This window comes from Rousettus aegyptiacus, unplaced genomic scaffold, assembly GCF_014176215.1.
Source record: "Rousettus aegyptiacus isolate mRouAeg1 unplaced genomic scaffold, mRouAeg1.p scaffold_m13_p_14, whole genome shotgun sequence".
NCBI lineage: Eukaryota > Metazoa > Chordata > Mammalia > Chiroptera > Pteropodidae > Rousettus > Rousettus aegyptiacus.
In genome coordinates, this window is record NW_023416289.1 from 57,075,923 (window position 1) to 57,103,900 (window position 27,978).

At 42.8% G+C, this 27,978-nt stretch overlaps 1 protein-coding gene and 1 long non-coding RNA gene across 6 annotated transcripts in view; one reads left to right on the plus strand and one right to left on the minus strand.

The window, feature by feature from the left end:
• Nucleotides 1–27,978, plus strand: part of LOC107509365 — a 951,183-nt gene that overhangs the window by 835,766 nt on the left and 87,439 nt on the right. The gene's annotated exons all lie outside the window — the stretch shown is intronic.
• LOC118611406 lies at nucleotides 16,401–27,633 on the minus strand. The gene is made up of 3 exons (XR_004954349.1): nucleotides 27,428–27,633; nucleotides 27,159–27,309; nucleotides 16,401–17,215 (listed from the first exon to the last, which is right to left on the minus strand). It is a non-coding gene; the product is annotated as an uncharacterized LOC118611406 (long non-coding RNA).

Here is a 27,978-nt window from a genome sequence, read left to right on the forward strand (position 1 = left end):
TAAATAAGTAAATATCATCAGATGATGATACGGGAGGCAATAAAGCAGAGTAAGGATACAGAGTGCTGACGTTAGGGGCTATTATTTTATATATTATATATCATTTCTCATAAAAAGGTGACATTTGAGCAGAAACTTAAAAGTACTGAAGGAGCAAGTCATACAGATTTAGAAGAAGGCCTGTGTCAGTAACGAGAAGCAGAAATTGAAGCATTACTAGGGTCCAGATCACGCAGGACCTTTACGCCATGGAGAGGACTTTGGCTTTTACTCTTGGCGAAGACTAGAAAACCATCAGAGGCCTCTGAGCAGAAGACTGGCATAAACTGTATTTTCAAAGAGTCACCCTGGCTGCTGGGTTGAGAAGAGACTCGGGAGAGGCAGGCTTGGAGGCAGAGAGACCTGGTAGGAGGCTACAGTAATAGCGTAGGCAGGAAATGATCACTGTCTGGACCACGATGGTAGCGAGAGGTTGTGAGCTGCTAGATGTATTTCGAATGGAGGCTTGGCAGCATTTTCTGGTGGATTGCCTCAGAGGCGTGAGAGAGAGAAAACAGACAAGAATATCTGCCCCGTTTTTGCTTGGGAAACTGGGTGAAGCTGCCATTGACTAAGACGAGACTGGAGGAGGAGCAGGGAGGTTTGAGAGAGAGAGCTGTTTAGGGAGGAGTCATAAGTTTGCTTCTAGGAATGGTGAAGTTGAGATACCTTTCGGATGCTGAGGTGGATGTGACAAGTAAATACATAATACCTGGAGTTAAAGTCGAGGCTGGAGATACGATTTTGGAGTCATCGGCTTTTAGACGATCTTTAAAGCCAAAAGCAGGAAGGGGTTCCACCGGAAGTCCCTGTGGGTAGAGATGAGGAGAGGTCTAAACACCAGTTCCTGGGGTGTGCTAACTTTTCGAAGTCAGGAGGATGAGGAGGTACCAGCCACAAAACGGAAGTGGAGTTCGGTGACGTGGGAGGAAAACCCAGAGAAAGTGGTGTTCTGAACGCCAAAAGTGGCAAGAGTTTTGGGACGAGGCAGCGATCAGGTGTGTAGTAAGAGAACCATGAGCTGACTCATGGATCTCGCCCTGTGGAAGTCACCGTCGACCTTGATAAGAGCTAGTTCAGTAAAGAGGTGATGTGCGAGAGACTGATTTGACCGAATTCAAGAAAAAGTGGGAGAATATAGAATCTTAAATAAAAAGAAAAAAGAAAAGAAACAAAAGAAATAAAACTCTAATTCACAGACATAGAGTACAGATTGCCAAAGGCAGAGGCTGGAGGCGGGCAAGCATGGTGACTGTGGTTAATAATACTGTATTATATATTCAAAATTTGCTAAAAGAGTAGTCGTCAAAAGTTTTCATCATAGAAAAATAAAATACATAACAAAGTATGGTGACAGGTGTCAACTAGACTTACTTTGATCATCATTTTGTAATATATACAAATATCGAATCATTATGTCGTACATCTTACACGAATGTAATGAGAATTGAGACAATTTTATCTCGATTAAAAAAGTTAAACAAAAGTTCTGATGAATTTTGTCCAGAAACTTTTAAAAAGCAAGATGAACAAAAATATGTCAGACTTCTAAAAGAAACGCTTGTTCGAAACGTTAATAGCGTAACATACCCCAATTAAAAGAAAATAATAATTTGATTGTTGAGGAAAAGAAAGATCAGGAGGAAAGGTGTTGGAAGCAGCAGGAACAGACAAAGAAAAGGACCTGCGAAAGATGCGGAGTCAGGAGAGAACGTTTTTTAAGACGTGAGGAAGTGAAGTATCCGCCTACTGGACGTGCAGGAGAGAGGAAGGAGTCACTGGACCCGTGTCCTTGAGCAGACAGGAAGGCGTGAGATGTAGCACACGAGAGGCCGGCTTGACTTAGGAGCGTAGCAATTATTCGTAGTCACAGGAGGAAAACCAGGCTGACCATATGGGTACAGACATGGGGCCAAATATGGGGAAGTTCTCTGATTATTTGTTTCCTTTCCCATTAATTTATCCATCAAGTTCGTGAGCAGAGAATGAGGATGGCGGAGAGGTGTTAATGTTTAAGGCGAAATGATCTGAATCGGGATTGTGTTGGGGGAGTCGGACCTTCTGGCGTTTCATCCAGGGACCACCTGAGGCTTCTTAAAAGGCTGCCCCTCATTTCCATGAGCTCGTAACAACTGGGACCTCTTTCCACCATTTTTTCTATATCCTCCGTTAAGTTGTCGTATCCTACTCTCCACTAAAAGTACCCTCTCTCCAAGAGTCCTTCAAATCTCTACGAGTTCTTCAAATCTCTAGGTTTGTCGATGCCAAGCTGTTGTGATCTTACTTCTTTCTCGCATCCAATCCGATCACTGATTGTCTTCACGGCCCGTGCCTCTCAATGAGTGTCGCACAGGGTCTTAAGGATAGCAGGCGCTTGCTTGGTGTGCTAAGCGAATGTGCATGTGTTGTTATGTGACCTGACTACCGCGTGAGCCGTGCTGGCAGACTTCATTCACCACTTCCGATGCTTCATGCCAGCCCAGTTTGCTCTAAATCTCCCAGTACCGACACCACACATTGGCTGACCCGTGAAAGAGGCCGCCCCAGCTTGCGACAGATCAGCAGAGGTGCGGCAAATCGAATGACTAAGTGTTATAGGACTTGGTGTCTATTCAGAAAACATCCTTCGTGGATTTGCAAATAGGCGAAAACGCCAAGTCAGCTCGACTCCGCAGCCATTTGGAGACGTTTGCCACGATGAATGCATGATTAAGTTTATTGTTTAGTAAACAGTTTGCAGACATTAGCCAAGGAAGAGTTATGGCGGCAGTTTACAAATAATTGCAATTGAATTAGGGAGACTGCATTGCGAAAGCAGCGCAGATAACTTGCCAATTCCATAAAATGTTTTGCAAACAGATTCTGGGAGGAAATAGAATGAGAAAAGCAGAAACTCCGGAGAGGGGCGTTTGCAGAGCCTGCTCTGCGAACGGTGAGAGAGGATGTGCCCTCGCCTTTTACCTCCGGAGTGACGTGCCGGTGGCCGGCGTTTATTTCTGCTCAGCCTCCACGATGGAACCTGGCACGACTCCGGGGCAGGGACGAGGGGCCACGCTGTGGCCGTTAACAGATTCGATCACACACAAGTGGCAGAACGATCGTAAAATAGGGCGTGTGTGACTGGACAGAGGGAGGTGGCGGCGAGGCGACCCCGCCTTGTGGAAATGTGGCATTTGTAGCACCATGTGGTGCATCCCTTACATAAACACCAGCCCCGTGTCAGACAGCGTGACCTGGCATCAGCGTGTTTAACTCGGGGTATCTCGTTCGTTAGATATATATATATACCATGCACCATTTTATGAATTATACATTATACATATACATTATAATATATATTTATATATTTATATATACATAACATATATTTATTTATATTTTATATAAATTTTATATTTATTTATATTTTATAAACATATTAACTTTACATATATTATATGACACATTGAATAGACTAGTGTATAGCATCCATATGCATATAACTATGTACACGTAGTATAGTATATATCATATAATATCTATATATCATATAATATCTATATATCATATATTTATATATCATATAATATGTACATATCATGTAATATGTATATATCATGTAATATGTATCTCATATAATATGCATACATAATAAATACATACTATTTAATACTACATAATAATAAATATAATAATGATAGACAGCATGTCCACATCAAGGTCACTTCCTCTAAGCCAACGGGAAAAGCTGTCACACTGGTTAGCCATGCAGTTCGCTTCCAGCAAGCTATTCTATACTTTTCTTACTACCGATTTTATGAATTGAAGATATAAATGCAATTGTCAGCGTGTTGGAATGAACCTAGAAATCAAACGAATAAAATCATCTGCAATGCCTGAATTATACAGGTACTAAAACTGCTTAGATGAGGAACGTTGTTTTTATGTTTAGAAGAAGATGACCACAGAGAGCATTCAGCAAAAGTGTGACCGGAACTTAGTGAGAGATTTTTCGGGATCAGGAGTATCCAGGGTCTTTAGTTGTTAAAATTGGTGTTTTTGTCTCAGAATACATCTTCGACATGCGGTGTTCCTATTTGAACCACACCCTTTATCAACTCCTCTTGATTTTGTAACTAACCAATGAGATTCTCAGATTCAAAAACGCATTTGGGGAAGGGGGGGTGGTGATCTGGAAGAAACTCACGAGCTTGATCGCACATAGCAAAGGACAGGACACTCACTCTCCTCTGACGGGACCCAGGATCAGCCACGCATCCCCAAGAATTTCAAGGAGTCGAAAGTAGGGTTAAGAACTCGCATTTCCATCCCTTCTCCACAAGATTCTAAAGTCTACAAGAGATGCATAATTTGTGGATATGTCACAAACAGGTTTTAAGCCGCCAGATCCGCGTGCATCTTCGTGGATCTGAGGCTGGGGTGCCAGGTCCAGCACGTCATAACCGGACACTTCTTCGCACCGAAACCAAATGCCAGACCTGGTTTCCAAAGACAGACCGTGTCTATGCGGTGCCCAACCTCGTTTTGCCCATTCAGAATTTCTATGTATTGTCTAACGCCATAGCGATTTGGGGCGAGATAGATCACACCCCGAAATGAAGTCGGATCGTTCGCCGCATTGTCGTTGCAAAGCTATTCCGTGTCTTAGAGGTGAGCCCGATAGCAAGCCTCTGAGTTGGAAACTGAATGAAAGGGTCGTTAGATGACAAGGAGTCCAGGCTCTATCTTTCCTTTTCACTCTTTGCTCTTTATGTCCCCGAAAAGAGGCAGCATTCGATCTTTGCAACACACAGAAGAGAAAGATGCTTCCTCTCAGCACTTGTTGATTTCCCATTAACGGGAAGATTGACAAGAAGTAGACAATTATATCTGACATGAATATGGGCATGGAGGGGACCGTTGAAATGGAGACCCCGGCTAATGGAAGAAGGTGACCCCAGCCTTTTGACAGATGTCAAGTAGATTGGCGTCCAGTGAAGTTATAACCATTTAATCTGCATCACAAGAGACAATGAAGCGTAGAACTGATAACCTCTCTTTTTTTCCTATAAGTTTTTACTCGACAGTGGAGAAAGAGATAAGGTTCTCAACTTGGCAGTGTGGGGCAGAATTATCCGTCCAGAGTTTCAATGGCACCAGAGCTTTTGTTAGTCGGTGGCCTCCTCTCTAGGTCAAGGAAGAAAAGAAATAATTGAAAAAAGGAGTGAATAAAGAAATGATACAAATCAATCCAAGAATCACAACTCTTTAGTGAGATTTTGACCCCAGTCACAGGAGCGAAATTTCTGGCTCTGTCTGAGAGGCGTCGCGTACTTATTTAATGCATTATATGAAAGTAAGGGAACTATGAAAAATGTACTTGAAGTCCATTTGGTTCTAAAACACAATGGAGACAGAAATATTTCTTATTTCAAAATAATCTTTTATCCTTTTGAGGTGTGTGTATCTGTGTGTGTGTGTGTGTGCGCGCGCGCGCGTGTGTTTCTGAGTAAAAATTGTTTTTAAAAATAGTTACTTTGTTTCACCAGTATACTAATACAGGCAGAGAGGCATATGGTGACCTGGGCATCCATTTGCATTATGTCTTTCATCATTTCCCTTGCCTGGAGAAGAAAGTTCTCACAAAACTGCCCTCCACCCCCCCCTGCCTAGAGCTTCTGAGTCCTTTTCGAGACCAATTCAGTTTGGTAAAACTTGGACTGTTCCTTCCTTGGCAGTAGAAGAAATTTCAGGATGCTAAAATTTGACAACGCCTCAAAGAGAGGAAACCCCATCCACTGGTGAAAGGTAGTTTTCTTTCAAAATGCCAAACGAGTTGAGAGTGGGATTAGGACAGAGAGCACCTATCACTCCTGGTGAACGGACTTTGCCCGGGGAAGGCGCAGAGCTGTTGGTTATGGACTCGATAGCCCACCGTTCCCCCGCGATACCAGACAGATGACTTGTGGGGTCTTCAGATCTGTACGCACTTCATGAGCGTATGCTTTGTGGCAGGCCACGCACTGGGTGCTGGATCTGCAAAGACAGAGAACTTGACCTCAGGTCAAATAGTCTAGGGGGCAATGCACAGGTGTATCCTCTCAGTGCGATGTGATAATATAAAGAGGTCAGTAAAGGAGGAGCAGGTAGGATGGAAGCCTCCTGACAAGGCCTGAGTGCTCTCTGCGAGCAGGAGCTGTACCCTTAGGAAGGTCGGCAGGGGGCCACGTGGGGAGACACCATGGGCTTCCAGGCTAAGAGCAGTATGAGGACAGCCACGCAGGCGTGACATGGCTGATGAGTATGTCCCAGTCTAGGCCTCACACCCCCTCCCTCTTCACCTGTCAGTCAGATTCTGATCAGCCTTCCAGCCACAGCTCCAAGAGCACCTTGGTCACGGGGTCTACCGTAAGCAGCCAGAATCATAAACCAACACTGAGAGGAGAGAGCAGGAGTCATTGCTTTATATAACATCTCCTCTGGAATTCCTTCAAGACGCAAGCCTCCCCAGTGCCAATAAAATAAAACATGTTGATATTGATTTGTGAATCTAATATTTATTAAACCTCTCCTCGGTGCCCCACACTGGGGTGACGGACACATAAATTTTTCCCAGCAATTTGTCTGTCATACATATGACCAATGCATATGTGAAGGCCTTATATTAGGAGAATTCATGAGACAATTGCTTTTGTCTGAGTCATTCGACTTGACAATGACTGTCGTCGGAACAACGTTTATTGTCGTAGCTTTGGCATGCTCTCTTACCTGTTTCTACCGGCAGGTTTTAGCTTGTAGAATTTCAGGAGACAGTTCTAGAACTTAAATTAGACTGTTTCCATGGGGGGGAGGGGAGATCCAACAGGGTTTGTAGTTTAGGTGTCAAGCTATTCCCAAGATTCATCGAGTACCTATGCTATGCACAAAATAGTTATTAGAAATTAGAGGTGTCTAGTTAAAAAGTACTTTTTCCTGGAAATGTAGAGATTGAATTTTGAATATATATATATATTCACTGTTTGCCTTAGTGTCTGTAAATGAAAGGCAAAGTCTACCAAGGATCACTCGAAAATATTTTTGATGATTCAGTGACTAGAAACGGAATTGCAAAAGCTGCAATTTGCACGTGTGACTGGTAGACTCAAGACACCCGGCTTCAGACCTCGGTCTGCTGGCAATATGTGACCTAGCCGGTCATCTCACCTCTCGAAAGCTCTGACTTTTTTTTTTACTATTAATTGAGGTTTTATCATGACGAACATGCCGTTATAATAATAAGATGATAGGAGATGCTTCGTAAATTCTAAAATGACACGAATAATGTTATTGATATTATTTTATAGATGGCTCCACAATTCTACTACCTTGCTAATAGTCCAATATCAAATGATAAGTTATACCTAACCTGAAATTGCCATAATCATTTCCGAATTCAGAGTGCGCGTCATTTATATATGACTAGGACTCTTGCAAACATTCCTATAGGTACATCTTGAAAGTAGAGTCGTGTCTTTGTTCTTCGTATGCCCCCACGGCGCTCACCCATTATTAGGGTGACCTAAATATGTGCTGATAACAACCTGTCAGGATCTAGTTCCGCCTTCTCTGCCTAACACTAGACCGCAACCTCTCCGGCGCCATGCTTTCCACGGGACATTTCTGTTTCTGAGGGAGCTTCTCATTGGCAGCAACTTGAAGTGATGTCCCACCTGCGGGGCTTACCTGTGGGCAGGTAGACTTAGCTCCAAGACTCCCCTTAAGCGAGGCTGCTCCAGATAGCCCAGAAATGTCTGAATTTTGATGCAGCAGACGCTCTCCTGGGAAAGCAAGACTCACCCTGGAGCCCCCCACGTACAAATTATAGTCACCATTGAAACCATCATCACAGTATTTGAGGTTGGTAAAACATATTGCTTGAGCTATAAAACATTCTAAACTAGCATTCCAAATGTCTCGCCTCCAGCAAGCACTTAAATTAAAGTTTCAGACAGCTGGCACTGGAATCATAATAACAGTTTTACACAAAGGGATTGGCTAAACATGATTATTGTTTTGATAATTTATTGTCAACAGGCATTATTGTACCCTGATCCCGACACTTGGCTTCCTTGCTTCTCTATCGTCAACAGGTGATGACAAGGTCTGGCTGGGGTTATAGAGAAGGAACAGTCAAGGCCCTGGTCCTAGGTAGATCACACACACACACACACACACACACACACACACACACACACACGAAGCATAGGATCTCGTCATTAATTTCCACAATCTGATCATTTTTTACCATCTCCTGCCTCCGAATTGCTTTGTTTGCAAAGGCAAAGAATCTAAATAATGCACTGTTCTTTGCATTCCTCTTACAAAAGAAAAAAAAAAAAAGAGGAGAAAAAAGGTGAACTACCTAAATACAATCCGTAGTCTCCATGAATATCTATGGAATGGCTAATTTCCCACGCCCCCTTTTGCGGAGTAGATAAAAGCAGAAAAGTCCACATTATTTCTTCTGTCCTTCCAATAATGCACACAGCACCATGAACCCACCCAGGCTTACGGGGCGCCGGTTCACTCCGTTGGCAGACAGCGCTGGCGACAGCCCTTGGCTCTTTGGTCAGTTCTAGAACACTCTATCCTGTGGCCTTCGTAACATATTCTCAAGTCGAGCGGATTCTCTGTTCACCCCGCCTTGCATTTCTTTTGCAAAATCTTGTTTCCACCACACGATAGACCTCTTTCTTCCGTTTCGCTCAGACTACGCCCATTCACAAGTCCCCTAACGGAGTTAGAAACATAAAATCACATTTTTAATATTAATGCTGAGTCTGACAAACTGTGCCTGCGGATTTCGCTCAGTCCTTACGAACCGTTGGAAGCAGCGTAGCGATACGTTTACCATTTTAACGAGAAAGTCACCACTGCTCGCCTTCGGGGGTGGCGAGATGGCCGTGTGCATGCGACAGGTTTTTCTGCTTTGTGTCTCTTCTGTACACAAAACGCAGTAAAAAAAAAAAAAATTGGAAGAGTTGGAAATCGTCGATCCACTTGGATCAGTCAAGAGGGAAATAAAAGGACACGTCTGAGCACCTTTAAATTTTTTTTCTGAACATGAGTTTCCATTGACTGTAATTAAGGTTTCATTAAACCTCGAGTTTGGAAAGCTTCTAATTGAGAGAGAATTTGCTTACTGGGCATTTTTTTTTTTTTTTTTTCTGTTTCGGGCTATGAAGAGGACGGCTATAATGAATGGCTTTTCCAATTTTATAGTGAAATTCAACTTCGTTCCACCTTTGCAGGAATGGATTATAGATCCACTCCTAAGAAATCAGCCATGCCACAATAATGATTTTTATCTCATAATAAAGTGGCACAAAGTTGGCTCCACTACACTTGGTGAGTGTATTGCCTGCTGACAAATTAATCCAATTAGCAAAGGTGAGGGTTTATAATTGGGGTTAACTAGAATTTAACTGGTCATTGCCAATCAAACCCTGCCTCACCCCCCCCCCCCCCCGAGAGCGTGGTCCCCTAAGTTATTAGAGTAGGTCGCATCCAGTCCCCTGATCAAACCAAAAGTCTGGCTTCAAAAAGCCTTTTTCGAGAAACTCAGAGAAAGCCACCATTCCAAAGCCATGACAACAATGGAACTCAGTGGCTTCTATTTTCTCGCTGTTTGGGAGAGTGACTCTCCACCCCACCCCCCTCCCACCCCCTACTACTGAGAGTATTTTTATATAGTTCAAGTCCCTATTGGACTGCGGTTTGCAGTGAGGTTTAAAAAGTAATACATCTTTTCTTAGATGTACCCCAGTTTCTGCTTTTTAATAGACATGATAATGAGCTTCTGGGTCTTCATTTCCCAGTGTGCAGAGAGCTCGAATAAATCTTCAATTGTTCACAGCCCAGGAGAAGGTTCCAGAGCACTGGGATCCACCAAGGTCTCTAGAAACAACTATTGTTTTAAGCGTAGATATTTTTTGATGTTGGACTTTTCTGGGACCATTGAAATTTTTTTTTCCCCAATATATTTAGTGGCATCTGCTTATAATAAGCTGAGACAGGATGAAATTCTTTTTGCAGTGAATCGGAATGAATGAAAGTCCCCAAATGTTTTGGAGTGGCATAAGATATGCTATAATATTGGCTCTAGAATTGGTTTCCTGGTGGGCAAAATGAAAAGAAAGCTTTGTACTAGATATTTACAAAAACGCACCTGAATCGTGTTTCCTAGATTTCAAATTTTGGGGAGACGGTTCTGTTCACTTTTATGCAGACAGAAGTATGCCCGTGTGAAATATGTTTGACCACTCTGGGGACGATTTGTCGATTTTGAAAACTGATTTATTTACACCTACTGCTAGGTCAGTTCCCTATAACAAGATGCTTTTTAAAAAAAAAGCTAATTCAAAGGCCTATCTAAAAAATTAGAAATATGCAATTAAGTATTTCTTTCCATTTTTAAAATACTTAAAATAGCCTTTGGGCAATTTCTGTTTTCAATATTATTGACAACTCTGAAAACAGAAATCCTGATCCTTCAAAGGCCTAGTGTTGCCAGATATTTAATAAATTTAATAGAAAAAATATATATATTTACTCCTTTTTTTATTGGTTGAGAGAGACAAATAATGGCATCAAGTTTATGTTTTCCTACGACCTCAGGTTATGCTTAAAAGAACTCATATTACATTGACTATAATTTTCAGTTATTATAGCTGAGGTGATTGATGACGCTTCTACTAATTCTAAAATAATCCATTGGAAATTATCTTCATATTATTAAGGATGTAGCTCCATCTATTTCCCTAGCCAGCTGGATCTGGTGGGAGGTTGAGATATATTTTCATTTTTAATTTTTTTTTTTATCCATGTCCTTATAAAAAGAAGAAGAAGATGGTGACTTCAGCCCATCCCCAAAGCTTTCACCGATTGACTATGAGTGAATGCTTTTTCTTATTACCGCCCAGTGGGATCTCCTTATGAAATGCACATTTCATTTTTATCCAGGACCTGGGGATATGGGGCGACAGAGGAATATTACTTGAGATTCGGGACACCAGAGTCTATAGAAAGCTGCACACCAAGATCGTGGAAGAGTTATCATTTTAATTCTTTTTACAATGACAAGGTTTTCCGAAGTTAAATTATCATTATCTGTTCAACCAAACAGCACCGTGAGAGTCTGAGGAGGACAAGGTGGCTTCTTCTAATTGGTAGGGTACGTAGACTCCGATGCTGGATTTCACATCTAAGCACTTGCAAATTAATAGGGCCATTGAAGAGAAGGGATATATTTACGACCTGTTCAGGCTGAAATGGGTACTTGGTGCCACATTTCTTAATGCAGCACGAGCCATCACTATGATGATTACTGCCTCGGTGATAGCCAGGTTGGAGCACCTGCTCCTTCTCTGCCTTCTCCGGTTAATCCCTAACGATCAATCGATTCTAGGAAAACAGTAATGACCAGACCAAGGCGTGAGCCTTTACAGTATCATAGGAGGATGCATTTGACACTGGGCAGTGGGAAGGCTGCACTTTTGCAGAGTCTCAGGCTGAAGAGGGTGGGACTCAGCCGAAACGAAGCCGGGTCCCATCGTGTGACATCTTGCTACCCGGGAGAATCTGTTGCGATGCTCTGTTTTTGCTTTTGTTTTTGTTTTTGCTTTTGGTTTTGTTTTTGTTTCGGTGTGAGTTTATTTTCTCTACAAAGTCTGTGTCAATAGCAAGGTTAGATTATGGGACTCGTGAGAAAGATCCTGGGCTCGTCATTCTGTTACCAATTTTTTTTCTGGTTTTCCATAAAAGTAAAAAAAGGAAACAGAGAGAGTTGTTTTACCATAGATGATATAACAGGCATAATACAAATATATGTAAATAAGTGAGCATCAGGGATACATATATTCAGGACTGAAAAAAAAAGAAAGAAAAAAAAAACAAGAAATTCAGAATCACGGTAGAACGAAAACTGCACATTTATTTCGTGTACACCGTTTAGCAGTTTATATTTCCAATATGTCATACATCTTCCTCCCATAGGAAATTGGTGATGAAACAGATCAGATAACTTGGCAAATATTTCAAAGTGGAAAACTGGGGATTTTTGTTCATGTTTTCCACAATAGCTACAGAGATTTTTCTCAATCGCTTGATACTGCCAGAAAAAAAAAAAAATAGATAAGGCAAATTAATCCACTCAGAGCTCTCTATGTCACCGAAGAGGATGGGGGCATCTTCTTTTTTTTAACGCATCTGTAGGAAAGATTCTACATTTTAGTAGTGGACAACATTTAAAATTTTAGACGGTTTGAATAAAAATAAAAAGTTTTCCTTAAAAATGCAGATCTGGCAACTCTAGACTTTTCTTTCCACCTCTAAGCAAAAGCTGTGTCTCAAGCGACTACCCAGTCAGACCAGGCACACTCTCGTCCCATTGTTTGCAAAATCCCCAACCTGGCACGCCCAACTCACAGTTTTCAGAGTGATCACTGTGGCCTTCTGGTTGGCGGCCCATCTGAGGCTTAAGATGGGAACAGTCACACTCTCAAAGTCCTCTCACTTCTCTGTTCTTTCTCAGAAACTACGTCAATCCTCCACCCTTCACTGGCTGGGTTCTGCCCTTATCATTTGCCCAGGTCAGGAGGAACCTTGCTCCAATCCACGCAGCGAAAACCCCCTTCCATGCAAGGTTTTCAGTCACCCTCAGCTCTACCCGGGCCCCATTCTCTTCCGTATCCCCTCCGCAGTTTGATACACGATCCACTCAACCAAAGCTTGCGGTATCCAAGAAAAAATGATAGCGGCTCAAATAAATGTATCTTCAAAGACATAGTTCTCATCGGTTCCTACAACGACACTCTAGGAAGCATGTAACAAGCACTCGTAACCCCGTGTTGAGCTAGAATTTGACCCCTGCTGTCCGATATTTATAATAGTTGGTTATGTTCCCCTCGAAGTGTTTGACATTTCAGTCTTATCTCTGTATCCAGTCTCCCTAAATAAGATAGAGAGTCCCGTAAAGGCTAGAATCTTCCAGTTCTTGGTGTCCTTTAAGTCCAAAGGACATGATACAAAGACTCAAATCCTGGAACTCATCTGCTCGAGGACCCATGGCTTTCGCCTCATAATTTACATCACGTTTTGTAATGCACCTATCACATTTTACCTTATATTAAGTAGTAATAGACTATACTCCTTTGAAGGGCAGGCAATGCACCTTGGTCAACTTTCTATTCTCCTTAAAGGTCGTCATCCTTCTGTGTGTTTCAGTGAATGAAACGTAAGCGCCCATCAAAGGATATCGACAGATTCCATAGACACGAGAACCTAAGTTCCTAGGGCCTGAGATTAACATGTAAAGTCACCAATCTCGGATCCCATCCAAGAATCACACTCGCAGCTCGAGCAGTCCGCAGGCTCTCCAGGACAAAGACTTAGCAAAAGGATGAGCCCTGGGGGGCAGGGAGCGAATATGCAAGCCACTTATTCACAGGACAATGCCCCTGTGTCCTTTAAGATCATCCGCCCCCCCCCCCATCACCTCATCCCTTCGTTGCTGGAAATGTTAAATTCTAACAGGAAGACAGTTAAATGTAGAAATAAACACACATCTGCAAGGGTTATTTCTTTATAGAACTGGAGTAGGAATCAGCATGTCACTGTATCTAGCCTAGGATAGTCTTTCAAGGAAAGGGGACACATGATCAGTTAGTTTCGATTTCTGAGTTGGGAATGAGAACAAGAGAAGAAGAGTTCTGAAGTGGCAAATCTCAGTGGGGTAGCTGTGTTGGGGACCTTTACATTAGGGCAAGACAGGTGCAGAGAGGTGATGTCTATTTTCGTAAGGGGATGTCATGTGATCTTAAAAGTAACCAACCTGAAGGCTTCCCAAAATCGTGCCAAGGAGAATTGATTCAGGGTTTATTGGGGTACCTCAGACATACTTCATAATCTTTTTTTGTACTTTCTTAGAATAAAAGGAAAACGATAAAATCCTTTGTCAACTTTTTTCTAGTTATATGTTTCATGTATGACTTCAGAATAAGAATGTAAATTAAAATAACCTCAGAGTTCATATATGCCAAATTCGGGGGAGACCTAGTTGTGTGTTCAAAGATAACTGCTTTTATATCTGTGTCCTTAGGGTTAGTCTTAAGGATGTCACATTTCGTGTTTCCACACACACTTCATTAAAAATTTGGAAAGAAAAATAAAGACAGACAATCCCAGAAAACACTCCCATCTATCATTTTGCGGACCGTGAACAAGTTTCTTAGACATTGTTTTTCCCATTTTATGGACAAAGAACATTTTTCTTTGCTGAGCAAATGTGAAGTCAGCAAACAGGGCGATGGGCTCATACTGGAGTCTCGATCAATGGCTGTTCCCTCCCAATTCCCCAGCATTCCTTTACTTGGCTATAAATGTGTTCAAAGGGTCCTTTGCAGACGTGTTAATAAAATTCGTATCTTTAACTAAGTCAACATGAGTTTTCACTTTTGTTACAACTGGCATATGAAAGACTCGTAAAAGTAGAAGCTCAGCGAGGAGAATGCGTGGATCGCCACAAGCCACTTTCTTTTAGAGGGTATCTGGACAATAGAATAAGTAGGTTCCGTGGTTAGGAAGCTACGTCATTCAGAAGAAAAAGGACAAAAGAAGCCTCTAGAAATCTACCTTGGGCAGATTTTCTTCAGAGCATTGATATTTCTTGGATTCTTCCCAGATTATAAGATCATAGAAGAAAGGAAAAAGCATATAGGTATTCTTTTCCAAATGTATTCCAACATCCCTGTCAACATCCACTTGGGACACTCCACTGATTCTGAGATTGTCAAAGGACATTCGGTCTAGATTAATAGCCTGAATTAATTAATTAGCTTTATTTTCTCATTGCCTTCGCTTTTCTTCGTCCGTCTTCCGCCCCCCCCCCCCAACCCCTCCCGATTGCTTTTCCTCTGCGTCTCTCCTTTCCCTTCTGGGGGAATAATTTACTCATCCTTGAAGATTTGCCATTTCCCCCAAGAATTTTGCATATATGAGCTGTGAGGTTCTGCTAATTTACATTTCTATTTTGAAGTCATATATGAAACATACAGCTAGAAAAAAAAAATTGATGAGGGATTTTACAATTACGTTCTTTTTATTCTGGGGGAAAATGCAAAAAGAAAAAAAATGACGAGGAACATTTGGGATAACAGTGAGAAACCCCAATGCACCCTAAATCAATTAGCCTTGGTGCAATTTGGGGGAATGATCACATGAGGTCGGTCAAGGAATTTACTGTGTCAAGTTGGGAGAAGACTCACCACGCACTGAGACAGAGGGCAGTTAGGGCCGGCGAAATCAGTATTGATGGTTTCTCCAAGATCACCATTTTGAGTCTTCCCCAAATCCAACCTTACTTCGACAGGAGAGAGACAAGAATTTACTAGCTGTACCCACCAATTAATTACAGAGACTAAAGGTCCTCTGAAGTTTCAGAGAGGGATTTGCTTTGTTTACACTTCGAGTAAGCCTTCCTGTGTAGGTAAAGATGCTCTTTGTGACGCTCTAGGTTCTCATAAGAAATAATTTTATCAGTTATGTAGGGTTGCAACACAGAGTAAAATAATGAGGGCAGAGGGAATTTGATTAGTTGAAACCGAAAAATATGGCTAGAAACCTTTCTTTCCTCCCATTTCCCCACCTGAACTCCTGACATCTCCTTGTCCTGCCGATCTGAAGGCCACCGTGCAGAAGACAGTCACCCACAAAGGCGGCTAATCGTGAGGTGTTTGCCAGTTAAACAGTGTCTCTGTGGCCGGCCATCGTTTGCAGAGAGAAGGGGCCCCAGGATTCTAGATCTGACATCGGAGGGCTGCAGACAGGGCCGTCAGCTGTCCAGCAAGCCCCACAGCCTCGATTTAATTAACTGCCTCTCCCTGCCCTGGTGCGACTCGCATGGCCAGGAAGGTGTTTCCCAAGGAAATCAGAATAGGGAGCAGAGCGGGAAAGAAGGGGGAAAAAAAGGTGAGTTCAGGAGGGCAATGAGACGGGGGTTAACAACGCTGCTTAAGATCAAGGGCTGGAGTGCTGAGATGCTGCCAGACTTGAAAACTTTAATTTACTGTCACCGTTAGCCCCCTTTGAGGTTTATGGTGGTATTTATACACACAGCATCAATCACACGAAACAAGGAGGGGATTTATAGTTTGTTTTAAAGACTGCAAATGCAATGTAATGCAAATAGCTTGCCTCATGGGCATTTACGTTTAATGGGAAAATTACAGATGCAAAAGATTGGTAGAACAAATTTTAAATTGACTTTATTACATCTAGTGCCTTTCAGAGAATACTATTAAAAAAAAAAAAAAAAGAAAGAAAGATATGGTAATGGAGTTCTACACTGTAGCCTGACAACTTAAATTCCATCTAAGCAACTTTCTTTTTTATTTTCCTTTCTTCCTTTTTTCTTTCTTTCTTTTTTTTTTTCTCCCCATCTTTCTGCATGCATTACTCTTAGAATAAGTTTGGCTGAAAATTCCCCAGGATCACAAACTGATTAGAAGTAAGATTTCTCTTCATTTTGTTCAGTATTAATTTTTTTTTTACAGGCCTAGCCAAATAACAGGATGTATATTCATATAATTATATCATGGTTACACGTGCATTTTTAGCCTACGCCATAAAATGAGTGCTTTGTATACTAATATGTAAATGCCTTTAATCAAGGATTTAAAGTTTTAGAATAGATCAGTTCTCATGTGCTCATTTTCCTAAAACATACATGCCAAGAGATAAATGGTTCCTTGACTCTGAACATTTGAACACAGACGTTTTCCTGAGGTTGCCCAAAGTGGTCACGTGATGTCTGCGTGAGATGACCCGGTGGTCTCAGAGTGTACTCTGCCCGGTGCCCGGTGCCCCCTGCACAAAGCTGACATTTAAACCGGTACCACTGATCAAGGGAAAGACAAGGTCTGAACAGGCAGGAGAGGAGGTTTTGCTCACTCGTTCTCATCGTTCTTGTGGCTGCAGAAACTCCAACGTCACACGCGCAAAAGCCCAATCAGTTAATGAAGAACATTTCCACGGTGATCTGGCCAGCACCGGTTAGAATCTGCATCAATACTGCTTTCCAGAAAGATCTTTCTTCTGTCGATGTGTGCTTTTCTCTCTGCCTCTTTCACGAAGGTCTCAGGGGCGCCTTGCCAAGATGCATCTGCTTGTCAATACAATAATTTGGGGATTACGCTCTATTTTTTTAACTTTATAACCTGATTTCATAAGCCCCTGATTTTTATATACATTGCTCATAAATGTTGTCGTCTTCAGATAAACCACCTTCCGTAGAAATACTAAGGCACACATGACTTGTAGATTGTTCCTACCTCTGTAACTATTTGTCTGTATTCAAAATAATAAGCACCTAAAGTTAGAAAGAAATATCCCTTCTTTAAGAAATTCATACTTTCCTAACAGTGACAAGTCCTACAGGGCCATGTCTGTACTTGACCTCCAAATCCTTCTGCAGTAAGACTGACATGCTAAGGTGGGGTTTCGCCGTGCACAAGGCGGAATTCCAAATAACAGTTGTGAAAACAAGAAGTTGATCTCTGATCAAGGCATCTGTGGCAGCCTTCTTCCGCAAAGCTCAGGGGACTCACATTCTTTCTTTCTTTCTGCTTTTTCACACATGATTTTCACTGTCCAAGATGACAGTGATGATGTCTTCATTTTAACCGGAAGCGTGGGAAGAGGGACGAGAAATGTCTCTGCTTTAAAATCACAGCTCAAGACTTGCATGTATCGTTTCTGCTTTCATCTCGGTGGCCAGAACTTTGTCACATGGCCACACGCAGCTTCACGGGAGACTGAAAATGGACTCTTATTTTTCCCGATGGAAAAAATTAAGTGAAAATTTTGGGATTCTGTGCTAAAGTAGAAAGTGGAGGATGAATATCGAGGATGTATAGTACATAACAGCAGTATGTACCAGGGTCGACGAGATGATTTTTTACCCATATATTGATCGAAACTGATCTTTACCCTCAAAAGAGTTGGATGATATTCTGTGTCTATTGATAAGATGACCAGAAGGAGCAATTAGCTATGTAATGATCAGATCATCAGCTGTATAGATTTCCCTCTATTAATGACACCCATATTTTAGTTTTTAGTAACATGATTTTCAGTCTGATTTTTTTTTTTTAATTTGGTAGGTATAGACATGATTTCAAGATCTGCATCATTAGCTACTTAGTAGTTTATATCTGGGTGCAGTCGCTCAGATTGTCAAAGCGAAACAACAGGCATGTATTTTTTCCGATTCAGCAAATAATTTGGGGGGAAGAGCATATTTATATGGCTGGGTACTTCAAAATCAAAATTGTCTGAGTAGTTCGCATATATATTCACAGTGGTATTGGATCGAAACTTTTCCAGTCTTCTACTCCTTTATGCAATGTCGACTCGTGTTTTGAAGACCCACACATTTGTCAGTCATGAGGCTTAAGGTACTTGTTTCGTGAAATCTCAGGGGGTAAGTAGTGGGAGCAAGATATGATTCTCCACCTCCATATTCACAGATGAGACTCTGGGGTTCAGCATAGTTAAAATATACTAGTTCCTGTCAAAACCAGTATCACTGGATCACAAGGCCAGGCAGACCGAGAGCAAACAGGGGATATCTTGTGCATTGGAACAGAAACCAAAGAGAAAAGCATGAAATTTATATTAATAGCAGTAACATAACTACCTTCAAATGATTAAGCAGCCTTTAAAATGCAAAGGGAAGTGACCAGTTAAGGCTTAAACTTTTGAAGAGGAGGTCAGGATGCAGACACACAGAAAAAAAGACCATGTGAAAGCTCACGAAGAAAGGCAGCTGCCTCAAGCCAAGGTGAGAGACCTCACCCAGTCTTGCAAACTCCTTGAACTTGGACTTCTAGCTTCCAGAACTAGGAGACCATACATTTCTGTTGCTTAAAGGACCCAGTCTATGGGACTAGGTTATGGCAGGCCTAGCAAGCTAAAACAAAGAGTCTTAAAGATGGTCATCAGAGACAGTCTCTCTTGGGGCGTTTTTGTAGTCACTTGAAGTCCACGCAGGAGCGAACCATGCGTAGACTTGGGTCAGACACTGCTGCTCAGAGGACTAGCAAACACTTCTTATGTACGCATCCTCCAACATACCATTTCTTTGTCCTTTGGTAGCCATGTTTTCACGGAGCAGCCAAGTTGAGAGGTAGATGTCAGTGCATCAATTAGACGACGAACTTACATAAACAACTGGTTCCCATACATATTCAGAGTAGTATTGGATCAAAATTTTTTGCCTCGGTAAAAATTCCAATTTCTGTGTGCCACAGAAATCCTTCTGATTTGCTCAGAACTAATTGTAATCTTAAAAGCTATGTCCAACTGTGCCAAGATTTACTTTTATACACACAGTAGAGTGGGTACATGTTAGAAATCTCTTTTATTTGATGGCAAACATGTTATATTTACTTAAATTCTGCATAGGAAAACAAATGTAATTGCAAGTTACAAAGCAACCACTGACTTAATTTTATCATTTTTAATTTTATATGTCTTTGACTTGATAAAACCTCTGATGAAACTCGATAAAATATCTCACCGCTAGGCTAATCATCCGATGCCACTTTATTTTGGTTTCTTATTACTTTTTTTTTTTTTGGTTTTTCATTTATGTTAATAACCATAACTCTTAGCGCTACCATGGGTTTTTAAACAGGCTGCCGTTATGTGTACTACTTGCAATTTGGCATCAGAAGTTGTCAGTCCGCATTGCAGTACTATTTTGAAAGTAATTCAAAGAGGCATTATTCTACGCTTCCTCACCACAGGCTGAAGGGTCTGTTCTCATCCGGGAACTGTCCGGCGAGAGCTGCAGGCCAAATCTGGCTTGAATTTATCCAAAGAGTGGCCCTAGTGTTCACGTCTTGGCGCTGAATGGGCTATTGAAGTCCGCTCCCCCAACCTCTCTCCGTGGCAAAGGCTGACCGTCCCCCATCAAGGAATTTGTAGATTTTTTTTTATTAACTCATTAACGTCTTTGTGACAGACCATAATTACACGTTTTCTCTTGTACATTTAGTGATATGGCATTGAACAGGGATATAGACTTGAGAGGCTATCGCACACAAATAACGTTCGTATGCTTTGGGGATGGCCAGTCTCATTTTGAGACAGAAACACGGTCCAGCTTATGCATCCACAAGTCGACCCAGTTTTAAGTCCAGTTTGGGGTAAAACAGGTGCTTTCGACATTGCTCAAGTGTCTCAAGACCTGCTTCTTCTGCGAAGTTTCCTTGGGACCTTTCGACCCATGTGAACTTCTTCTCAATATGACCATTGAAAATTATAGCGGTAATTGAGTACTTAGTATTTAAAAGTTCTCTGATTGCTTCCTACACGCTCATTCTATCTTCTTGGTCGGCAGGAAGATATCGGAGGTTAGAGAAACATGTCTTCAGCTCCTTCTGGCTGGTAAAAGCAATTTGGAGAAGAAATGGCAGGTTCTTGTAAAGTTAAACATGTGTTCACCATGTGACCCCAAGTTCCACTCCAAGATATTCACCCAAGAGGATGAAAACTTATGGCACAGCCAGACCCGTATAGGAATGTCCATGGCAGCTCTGTTCATGATAACGCAGAACAGCCCAGTGTCCGGCAGAAGGGGCGTAAAGAAATAGCTTGTTTCCCTGACCACACGGCAAATTCTCAGCAATCAGAAGGAATGAGCCACTGACAAGTACGGCAATACGGATGAGTCTCAGGACCACTGTGCCAACTCGGAGGTGCCAGATGCCAAAGAACACATACCAGACGATACGACCGGCAGACACTTCTGGGGGGGTTCGCGAGAGAAATGGAGGGGATAATCGAAGTGTGATGGATGTATCCCGATCGTTTGCATCGCTCACAGCACATCAAACTTGACGCTTAAAACGAACGCATTTCTATGTGTTGTTTAGGCCTATAAAAAGTGGACTTAAAAAAAAAAAACGAAACGATCAACTGAGACGGTCTCAGCTCGCTCGACCCTAACATTCTATGGTATATGTTCAATAATTTATGATAAAATAAGTTGTTAAAAATGTCACCTGTCTCTGAAATGCCTTGTGGTGTCGCACGGGGCGCAAGCCTGTCCTCTCCTTGAGAGACTGCCAATGAGGGGCTTCTACTGTCACGGTAAAGCGCAAGCAAGTCACACTCGCCTAGTGGCGTTAGCGGAGAAACACCTTCCACTTTCTGCGTCTAGCTTAGCTGCTTTCAACTGAAATGGGTACTTAAAAACTTCCGATTGAAATTAAAGCCAATATATATGACAGAGAAAGAATGAGTAGAATCAGATACTAAGAGAAAGAAAGGAGAATGGGGGGGTAGGAATGAAGGAGGGAAGGAGGGGAGGAGCAAACATCATTCGATAAGTCAGAAAGAGATACAGCAGATAAAGGAGGAGAGGCTTTGTCCAGGACGGTTCTGTGTGACTAGCTTAAGGCTACACTTAGCTATCATCGTTTATCTGGGAACTTTTATGATGACATCAGTCAGAGGCCAGAGAGAAAAACAAATTCCTCTTCGGAGATGCAAAAGTACCAAGTATTTTCTTTAAAGTTTAATATTTAAGAGACACTAGAAACCCAGAATCTGAAGTCAGATTATTTTGAGGTTTCTTGAAGCCTTTCTGACTCGCATTTTTATATCTTCTCAAAATTTGGTAGGCAAGTCTATTTTCATTAAAAAAAAAAAAAATCACGTTTTACATATTATTCATCGGCAACAGTCAGGGCCAACGGTACCTGCAGGTCATGCACTCAGCACTCGGTTTTTATGCAGACTAGAGACTTAGGGGACTTGGTCTCCTCCACTTGGGAACTGTTCTCCTAACCTGACTACAAAGTCCAAAGAGGCCATAAGGAACAAGTTAAAGTGGGGGGTTGAGGAGGGGGGTGGGGTGCGTGTTCTTGATAGACAGGTCAGAATTAAGTTTCTTGTAATAGCCAAGTACCCGTTTCTAACAGCAACGCTCGATTCCTGTACCCATCACACCTCAGCTCGGGCCTGAGGCCTCCAGCAGCACAAAGCAAACCTGTGGGTATGTCTTGAGGCAATTAGAAGATCAAACACACAGCAGAGGCGAGGAGCCCCGGGCCGCGTCTGCAGTTGAAATGTAGGCCGTAAAGTCCTGGAAATGAAGGTTTCTCGGCCATCGAGCCAATGATTGCCACATGCCAAAACATAAACCAGATTGCATAATGAGTAGGTTTTTCATAATTTCCTCAAATTAGGTTTTTATTAATGCCTGTCAACAGCAAATGACAGGCATGTGTTGCATTAGCGGCTGCCATCCGCCGGACCAGCTCCGACATTACGGCTAATCTAAAGCTTACAGTAAGCCACGGGCCCGTAGGCTCCGTTCGAATGAAACCTCAAGTGGTTTGTAATAAAGAAGAAACGGTCGAGTTCGCGTTTCACCATTAATAGCGAATAATGGAATGGATTTTCATCCTAAAATGAATGTCGTCGCTTTTCTCCGTTGTTCGCGGGCGGCTTGATTTAGTGCAGGGTGTCTCTGCCCTCGCTCTGGGATAGTCGAAAGGTTCTGGTCCATTTAAGTTCTACCCTCCTGTAGCTTCTCACGCATAATGCTGAAAGACTTGTCGCCTGCAAAGGAAGGACGGTGATGTCACTTCCGGTGGCTTCTAGAAAGATGAGCCAGAAGACGACCATTGTCAGACAAGGTTTCAGTCAGACAAAAAGTGAGCTTAGCCAACGACGTTCCTTTTAAGGGAAATCACAGTAAAATAGAGACCAAGATACTAGTTTACTAAAAACGAAAGCATTTTTTTTTTTTATTAATACCAAAATTATTGGAAACATTTTCATTAGGGAAAATCGTTCCAGGCAAAGGATTTGACCTAATGAAACCTCGACACCCGTGAGGGTGATGGGCTTGGAGGGGCCGGGCCTGTTCGTAGGGATAAGATCAGAAGACCAGACAGTGGACAGAGAACTCTCTTGGACTTCAGAGTAGGGAAGGAGAATTTAATGCAGCGTACCCCAAAGGGACTTTCCCAAACGCTCCCTACCATTGTGGCCACGGAATTTTCAGCTGATTCTTCTTGGTCGGCTCAGGTGATTAGAACAGAGTATAATGGATCGGGTGGCTGAATCCACTGACATTTATTTATCATGGTTCTGGAAGCTGGGAAGTCCAAGGTCAAGGTGCTAGCCCAGTAGGGCCCTGGCAAGGTCTCTTTTTCTGGCTTGCAGAGGCAGCCTTCTCACTGTATCCTCTCATGGCGGAGAGAGAGAGAGAGAGAGAGAGAGAGAGAAAGAAAGAGGGAAGGAGGGAGGGGGAGGGAGGGAGGGAGAGAGAGAGACAGAGAGAGACAGAGACAGACAGAGACAGACAGAGAGACAGAGAGAGAGAGAGGGAGAGAGAGAGAGAATGCTCTCTGGTGTCTCGTCCTCACCTTGTTAGAGCCCCAAGCCCATCATGGGGGCTCTTCTCCCATGACCTCGCCTGAACCGCCCCCAGACTTTCCGTCCTAATACCACCACATTGGACGTTCAGGCTCCCACATATGATTTTTGGGAGGATGCAACCATGCAGTCCATAACAAATGACTTACCTGGAGGAGAAATGGAGACAGGTCGAAGTAGCTGGGATATAGGTGTGGAAATTGGTGGGAGGGAGATAAATCTCTATGACATTTTAAAAAGAACTGTGGGATGTAGTGATTCACAATAAGGAATTATGGATCAATATGGGTTACAATTGACTGAGATGTTGAACCTGAGAGCTAAGGTGATCGTAATGTTTTCTTGCCGGTTTTGTTTTTCTTCTTGTATAAACGGGAAGGGTAGACAGGATCGCTCAGTTGAAGGTACTTGGATGGTACACATCACCCTTGGCAGATATGCTATTTTAAGCCAAGAACGTTGCTTTGTAAAAGGGCCAGCTTCGTCACACGCGTGTTAGGATGCGTGGTCAGTCAGGACCCGCCTCTGCTACAAGGAAGCTGTCCCCAACAGGTGTGCGTGGGACACAGTCATTACCATTCCACTGGCCACGGCAGGTGGAGCCATCGAAAGGTTCACATTTGGGATCCAACAAATCCAAAGTGAGGAGGGGTAAACTCAAATGTTTTCAAAGACACAGACAGAGAAATCTTGTTCCCAGAGAGGAGGATTCCCAGAGATTTGAAAATCGGGTGGATCCCCAGATGTAGTCCTTAGCAGCGAGCAATTACATGAGCCTGTGTGAGAGAGAAGGGGGCAAAGAGGCTGCCTGGGTCCTGCCCTCCTTCCCGGCTCCCGGGTCAGTACCTTTTCCCCAAGATCTACCATCCCTCTCCACCATTTATTTTCCCGTCCTCTTTCTCCATCTTCTCCCTTTTGGTTGAAAACCCTTCCTTTCGTTTTTGCCCTCATCATAGAGAGATTCTTGCCTGAGACAAGGCTGTAGCTGAGGCACGATCAGAGAGGTCACCAGCTTAGGCGGAGTAGGCGAGGGGGCGAGTTAGGACAGGAAGAGAGCAGAGAGGCACGCTCAAGAACAAACACATGTTCAACGTTAGCGAAAGCTGTAGATGAGATGAAATCATCCCAGAAGCCAGAAGCCAGGGACCCGGTTTAAGAAACCGAGAAAGTGGCAAGCCTAGCCAAGAGGAGGCCAGAGAGGGTTCCAGCAGGAAAGTCTGTGGACGTAGCAAACACGAATGTTCTCGGCTATTCCCGTTTGCTTTCTGGTACACAAATAGGACTCAAAGGGCGGATTTGTCCCCACAAGTAGCGCAGACTTCCACGTGGTGACAGGAGCCCTCGCTTCTCCATCACAGAGGAACGCTCACACGCTTCGTGACTTGGTTGCTAGATTTCGTCTCTCTCAGCCAGTGTCTGCACGTCCTGTTATTACTCGGGGAATAATTTCCGGGACATCCTTATTTCCAATGGTCCCCCACTGCCTTCCGCATTGCTGGTCATGGTCACCACTTTATAAGCGACTCTTCAGGCAGATAAAAGCAGAAATCAGACCTCATCAGCCAGATCTTTCCAAACTTTTGGCAGGAAAGTATGTTTGCCTAACAAAGCTATTTATTCACTCTCTCCCTGTTTTCCAGTAATAGAGAAAATCATGAATTGGCTGTAATAGACATGACAACATCATTTAAAAGATATTTTAAAAAAACATATTTGTATGTATTCAATAACTGCGATTCAATGCCAAATCTAATTTTTCCTCATTGAATGAAGTTGGCATACTTTCAGCTGCCTGTTATTTTCTGTAAGCAAATTCTGACCTCACCAGAAAAGCAGGGGAAAAAACCCGCAAAGCTCCCTAAAGGCAGAATTGGGTCACCTTAAGAGATCCAGTATATCGATCGTTTAAGCGCTCAATAATTAGTTGCTAAACTGACAGGGAAATAACTAACATTCCTCACTTTCCCCAACTGCCACCGTTTATATCTTCCCACAAATTTTCAAATATTTTACATTGCTAACATTTCCAAGGACGGATGACTCCAGGTCAGAGTTCATGCCCTGTAAGCAAATGTAAAAATGTATTCTCCCTAAAAATGAATTCCTTTCTATTTAAATTAACAACAACAACAACAACAACAACGACTTTTGCAGGAAGCCTTGCTAGTTTTGCAGTGTTCAGCGAGTATTTATAACAACAGTTTGAGCCCATGACCAAAACTCTTTTAATTGGTGAAAAGTAATTCAATTTGCTAACAAGTAAGTAAACTTAGGGAGAGGGAAGGGGGGAGAGAAGTAATAAGTTTTTAAGTGCCTGAAAGAAAATAGAGTTTCTTTTTAAATGAACAAAGCACGTATGGCATTTAGATGTAATAAGAAATTAGAATTGAAATGCAGGTAGTTTAGAATGTTTGAGGAAATAAGTGAGTTTACAGAGTACATGGCCCCTTTCTATATTAAACACTAAAAAAATCGAAAAGCCTTTCAAAGTGCTGAAATAAACGTCCTAGCTTTGTGTAGTGGTGAGGAAATTAGTTTCCAAGAGTCTTAAAACCTTTTGAAATTCTCTTGCTTTTTTTTGATTTTTTGGTTTTGTTTTTTGTTTTTTGGTTTTTTGGTTTTTTGTTTGTTTTGTTTTCGTTTTTGTTTTTCGCGAAGCAGTTTAAAAATGAGATCTCGGTCTTCGCCTCGTTGCTCTTCTGCGGCAGCTTCGTTCTCGGCCTCTGGGCCAGGACAGACGTGGCCCGCATGACCTTAACTAAAAAAGTGACACAGTGGATTTTGGTCTGTCGTGAAGGGGATCCAGGTTATGTTTAACTAATCATAAAGGTGCCAAGGCTTCGAGCGGTCGCGCGTGCACACACACACACACACACACGTGTGCATGCACTCACACAAACAGAAGCAAATTCCCTCCCATTTGCACGGGGCCACGTGCTCTTGCACGGGGGATTTGTGTGTGTGGCTCCACCGTTAGCTGCTGGACACTGTCTTTCTAAGAACACGCGGGGACAATGTGAGTCACACACGTGCACTCCGATGGCCGTTAGTTTCCAGCTGTTGCGACCTGGCCGCGTCAGCGTCATTCTCGAATCAATGTCGTCCTTTGCCCCCGTTGACTCGGAGCCCGGCGAAGGGCAGATGCCAACGCCATTTGCTCACCTTCGAATCCTCAGAACCTACCAGGGGCCACGCTGTAGGGGAAACGTTCAATAAAATACTAATCGGATAAATCTTCCCTCTCCATTTTATGGGTCATAAAAGCGGGTTCCTTGGAGGGCAGGCGAATCTCTCAAGGTGCGTGGCTGGCGAGTGGCCTCCTTAGGCCGACGCCGCCCGGATCTCCTTCTCCGAGGTCAGTGGGCCTTCCCGTTGGTGCCCAGCCGCCCCCGGCCGGCACACTCACTTCTGCTCTGCCCTGCCCTGCCCTGCCCTCCCTCTCCCCGTGTCCTGCTGACGCAGGCATACGCCAGATATATTTAGAAGGCACCGTGCAGCCAATTCTTCACAGAGCAAAGATGGCAAAGCCTAAAGGACTCTGCACTCAAAGTCACAAGTACAGCAAACAACTCCGGCTTCAGAAACGAACCGTCCGCGACCCTCTCGATTCAGGTTTTCCCTCTCCTCAGCCCGAGGAGGATTCTACCAACCTGTCACTCTCCCGTGGGGTATTGGCTTCGGCAGGGCGGCAGATGATGACATGTATATCCTTCGGATGCTCGTGGCAATCGCAGGTAATCTAGTTCACTTGAAGGGTCTCTTCACTGTCGTAGCGATCAGCACCAGACGCGCAGACGAAAACTGGAAACACAAATGAAAATCGAGGGTTATTTTCTGTCTAGGTTTAGGTTGGAAATCATTTTTAGAGTTTCGTTTTCTCGTTAGAATTTCATGCACCGATGAGACCCAACTGCTTAACTTGTTAAACCCTTATGAGCACACACACGCAACTTCATGACAGGTAGATAAAAGGTCGCGAACAAGTCAGTTTTAGCTTCTGTGTTTCTTCTTTGGCCTTGGTGGCTGCTCAGGGTGTGGTTGTTTTGTTTTGTTTTGTTTTGTTTTGTTTTTTTCAATGTAAAATATTTAACCAGAATAACCAAGACCAATTTGCATGGTAGTTTGCGATGAATGCTTGGGATTACATGCATACCAGTTCTGTCAAAAGGCTAACCCTGTCAATAAATTATCCAGTGCCCCAACACCTAGATCTATCTGCCTCATGGGTCACCTTTTAATGTATAAAAAAAAAAAAAAAAAAGATTACGAGCATTTGACCCCTGTTTCTAATGAACACGGAACTTCCACGGATCTCAGAAGGAAGCTACCAGAACATTACTAAGAGACAGTGACTTCGTTTCAAGCAACCGAAGTGAAGCTCAAGACCACGTCAGCAGCCGTTCAATATTAGTTTGCATAATAAAATATTCATCTCATATATTTCCCATCATAGAGAATGGCTCTTAACGT